Below are 4349 nucleotides of genomic sequence, written 5' to 3' on the forward strand. Positions count from 1 at the left end.
TCTGTCTGTCTGTCTGTCTGTCTCCCTCCCTCCCTGTCTGTCTGTCTGTCTGTCTCCCTCCCTCCCTGTCTGTCTGTCTGTCTGTCTGTCTCCCTCCCTCCCTGTCTGTCTGTCTGTCTGTCTCCCTCCCTCCCTGTCTGTCTGTCTGTCTGTCTCCCTCCCTGTCTGTCTGTCTGTCTCCCTCCCTGTCTGTCTGTCTGTCTCCCTCCCTGTCTGTCTGTCTGTCTCCCTCCCTGTCTGTCTGTCTGTCTCCCTCCCTGTCTGTCTGTCTGTCTCCCTCCCTGTCTGTCTGTCTGTCTCCCTCCCTGTCTGTCTGTCTGTCTCCCTCCCTGTCTGTCTGTCTGTCTCCCTCCCTGTCTGTCTGTCTGTCTCCCTCCCTGTCTGTCTGTCTGTCTCCCTCCCTGTCTGTCTGTCTGTCTCTCCCTCCCTGTCTGTCTGTCTGTCTCCCTCCCTGTCTGTCTGTCTGTCTCCCTCCCTGTCTGTCTGTCTGTCTCCCTCCCTGTCTGTCTGTCTGTCTCCCTCCCTGTCTGTCTGTCTCCTCCCTGTCTGTCTGTCTCCCTCCCTGTCTGTCTGTCTCCCTCCCTGTCTGTCTGTCTCCCTCCCTGTCTCCCTCCCTGTCTGTCTGTCTCCCTCCCTGTCTCCCTCCCTGTCTCCCTCCCTGTCTCCCTCCCTGTCTCCCTCCCTGTCTCCCTCCCTGTCTCTCTGTCTGTCTGACAGGGAGACAGACAAGAGAGGGAAGGAGGGAGGGAGACAGGGAGAGGGAGGGAGGGAGACAGAGAGGAAGGAGGGAGGGAGACAGAGAGAGAGGGAGGGAGGGAGACAGAGAGGGAGGGAGGGAGACAGAGAGGGAGGGAGAGACAGAGAGGGAGGGAGGGAGACAGAGAGAGGGAGGGAGGGAGACAGAGAGGGAGGGAGGGAGACAGAGAGGGAGGGAGGGAGACAGACAGACAGGGAGGGAGACAGACAGACAGGGAGGGAGACAGACAGACAGGGAAGGAGACAGACAGACAGGGAGGGAGACAGACAGACAGACAGACAGTCTCCCTCCCTCCGTCCCTGTCTGTCTGTCTGTCTGTCTGTCTGTCTGACAGGGAGACAGACAGAGAGAAAGGAAGGAGGGAGAGACAGAGAGGAGGGAGGGAGGGAGACAAGGAAGGGAGGGAGGGAGGGAGACAGAGAGGGAGGGAGGGAGGGAGACAGACAGACAGGGAGGGAGACAGACAGGGAGGGAGACAGACAGACAGGGAGGGAGACAGACAGACAGACAGACAGACAGACAGACAGGGAGGGAGGGAGGGAGGGAGGGAGGGAGACAGAGGGAGGGAGGAAGGAGACAGACAGTGGGAGGGAGGAAGGGGAGGGAGTGAGCGAGGGAGGGAGACAGACAGAGAGGGAGGCAGGGAGACAGAGGGAGGGAGGGAGGGAGGCAGACAGAGAGGGAGGGAGAGAGGGAGGGAGGGGGAGGCAGAGGAGGGGAGGGAAGGAGGGAGGGAGGGAGGGAGGCAGAGAGAGGGAGAGGGGGGAGGGAGACAGGGAGGGGAGGGGAAGGAGGGAGGCAGACAGAGAGGGAGGGAGGGAGGCAGACGGAGGGAGGGAGGGAAGGAGGGAGGAAGGCAGAGGGAGGGAGCGAGAGGAGGGAGGGAGGGAGACAGAGAGGTAGGGAGGGAGGGAGACAGAAGGGAGGGAGGGAAGGAGGGAGGCAGACAGGGGGAGGGAGGGAGGGAGGGAAGGAGGCAGACAGAGGGAGGGAGGGAGAGAGGGAGGCAGACAGAGAAGGAGGGAGGGAGGGAGGGAGACAGAGGGAGGGAGGGAAGGAGGGAGTGAGCGAGGGAGGGAGACAGACAGAGAGAGGGAGGCAGGGAGACAGAGGGAGGGAGGGAGGGAGGCAGACAGAGAGGGAGGGAGGGAGGCAGGCAGAGAGGGAGGGAGGGAGGGAGGGAGGCAGACAGAGAGAGGGAGGGAGGGAGGGAGGCAGAGGGAGGGAGAGAAGGAGGGAGGGAGACAGAGAGGGAGGGAGGGAGGGAGACAGAGGGAGGGAGGGAAGGAGGGAGGCAGACAGAGAGGGAGGGAGGGAGGGAGGGAGGGAGGGAGGGAGACAGAGAGGGAGGGAGGGAGGGAGGGAGGGAGACAGAAAGGGAGGGAGGGAGGGAGGGAGGGAGACAAACAGACAGACAGAGAGGGAGGGAGGGAGATAGAGACAGAGATGGAGGGAGACAGACAGACAGACAGGGAGGGAGGGAGGGAAGGAGGGAGGGAGGGGGAGACAGAGGGATGGAGGGGGGTGGGAGAGAGAGGGAGACAGAGGGAGGGAGGGAGGGAGGGAGGGAGACAGACAGGGAGGGAGGGGAGGGAGACGGATAGAGAGGGAGGGCGGGAGGGAGACAGAGAGGGAGGGAGGGAGGGAGGGAGAGAGACAGAAAGGGAGGGAGGGAGGGAGGGAGACAGACAGAGAGGGAGAGAGAGGGAGGGAGGGAGGGAGGTAGGCAGACAGAGGGAGGGAGGGAAGGAGGGAGAGACAGACAGGGAGACAGACAGACAGAGAGGGAGGGAGGGAGGGAGACAGAGAGGGAGGGAGGGAGGGAGGCAGACAGAGGAAGGGAAGTAGGGAGGGAGGCAGACAGAGGGAGGGAGGGAAGGAGGGAGGGAGGGAGACAGAGGGAGGGAGGGAGGGAGACAGACAGAGGGGGATGGAGAGGGAGGGAGACAGAAGGGAGGGAAGGAGACAGACAGAGAGGGAGGGAGGGAGGGAGACAGAGAGAGGGAGGGAGGGAGAGGGAGACAGACAGAGAGGGAAGGAGGGAGGCAGACAGAGGGAGGGAGGGAGGGAGGCAGACAGAGGGAGGGAGGGAGGGAGACAGAGAAGGAAGGAGACAGAGGGAGGGAGGGAGACAGAGGGAGGGAGGGAGACAGAGGGAGGGAGGGAGGGAGGGAGGGAGGGAGGTAGGAAGGGAGGGAGGGAGGGAGGTAGAGAGGGAGGGAGGGAGGGAGGGAGACAGAGGGAAGGAGGGAGGGAGGCAGAGGTAGGGGAGGGAGCGAAGGAGGGAGGGAGGGAGACAGAGAGGGAGGGAGGGAGGGCGAGGGAAGAGGGAGGCAGACAGAGAAGGAGGGAGGGAGGGAGGGAGGGAGGGAGACAGAGGGAGGGAGGGAGGGAGACAGACAGACAGGGAGACAGACAGATAGACAGAGACGGAGGGGGGAGGGAGGGAGTGAGACAGAGAGGGAGGGAGGGAGAGACAGACAGACAGGGAGACAGAGACGGAGGGAGGGAGGGAGTGAGACAGAAAGGGAGGGAGGGAGAGAGGGAGACCGACGAGGGAGACAGAGACAGACAGAGGGAGGGAGGGAGGGAGGGAGGGAGATGACAGACACACAGGGATGGAGGGAGACAGACAGACGGGGAGGGAGTTAGGGAGACAGACAGACAGACAGACAAGGAGGGAGGGAAGGAGGGATGGAGAGACAGAGAGAGGGAGGGAGGGAGACAGACAGACAGGGAGGGAGGGAGACAGACAGAGGGAGGGGAGGGAGACGGATAGAGAGGAAAGGAGGGAGGGAGGGAGACAGAAAGGGGAGGGAGGGGAGGGAGACAGACAGAAAGGGAGGGAGGGAGGGAGACAGACAGAAGGGAGGGAGGGAGGGAGGGAGGGAGGGAGACAGACAGAGAGGGAGGGAGCGAGGGAGGGAGGGAGGGAGACAGAGGGAGGGAGGAAGTGAGACAGGCAGACAGAGAGGAAGGGAGGGAGGGGAGGCAGACAGAGGGAGGGAGGGAAGTAGGGGGAGGGAGGCAGACAGAGAGGGAGGGAGGGAGGCAGACAGAGGGAGGGAGGGAAGGAGGGAGGGAAGGACACAGGAGGGAGGGAGGGAGGGGAGGGAGGGAGACAGACAGAGAGGGAAGGAGGGAGGGAGGGAGACAGAGAGAGGGAGGGAGGGAGACAGACAGAGAGGGAAGGAGGGAGGGAGGGAGACAGAGAGGGAGGGAGGGAGGGAGACAGAGGGAGGGAGGGAGGGAGGGAGGCAGACAGAGTGGGAGGGAGGGAGGGAGGGAGGCAGACAGAGAGGGAGGGAAGGAGGGAGGGAGGCAGACAGAGAGGGAACAGAGAGGGAGGGAAGGAGGGAGGGAGGCAGACAGAGAGGGAGGGAAGGAGGGAGGGAGGCAGACAGAGAGGGAGGGAGGGAGGGAGGCAGACAGAGAGGGAGGGAGGGAGGGAGGCAGACAGAGAGGGAGGGAAGGAGGGAGGGAGGGACACAGAGTGAGGGAGGGAGGGAGTTAGTCAGATAGACAGAGAGGGAGGGAGGGAGGTAGGCAGACAGAGAGGGAGGGAGGGAAGGAGGGAGACACAGAGGGAGGG

This window comes from Microcebus murinus, chromosome 22 (assembly GCF_040939455.1).
Source record: "Microcebus murinus isolate Inina chromosome 22, M.murinus_Inina_mat1.0, whole genome shotgun sequence".
Classification (NCBI taxonomy): Eukaryota; Metazoa; Chordata; class Mammalia; order Primates; family Cheirogaleidae; genus Microcebus; species Microcebus murinus.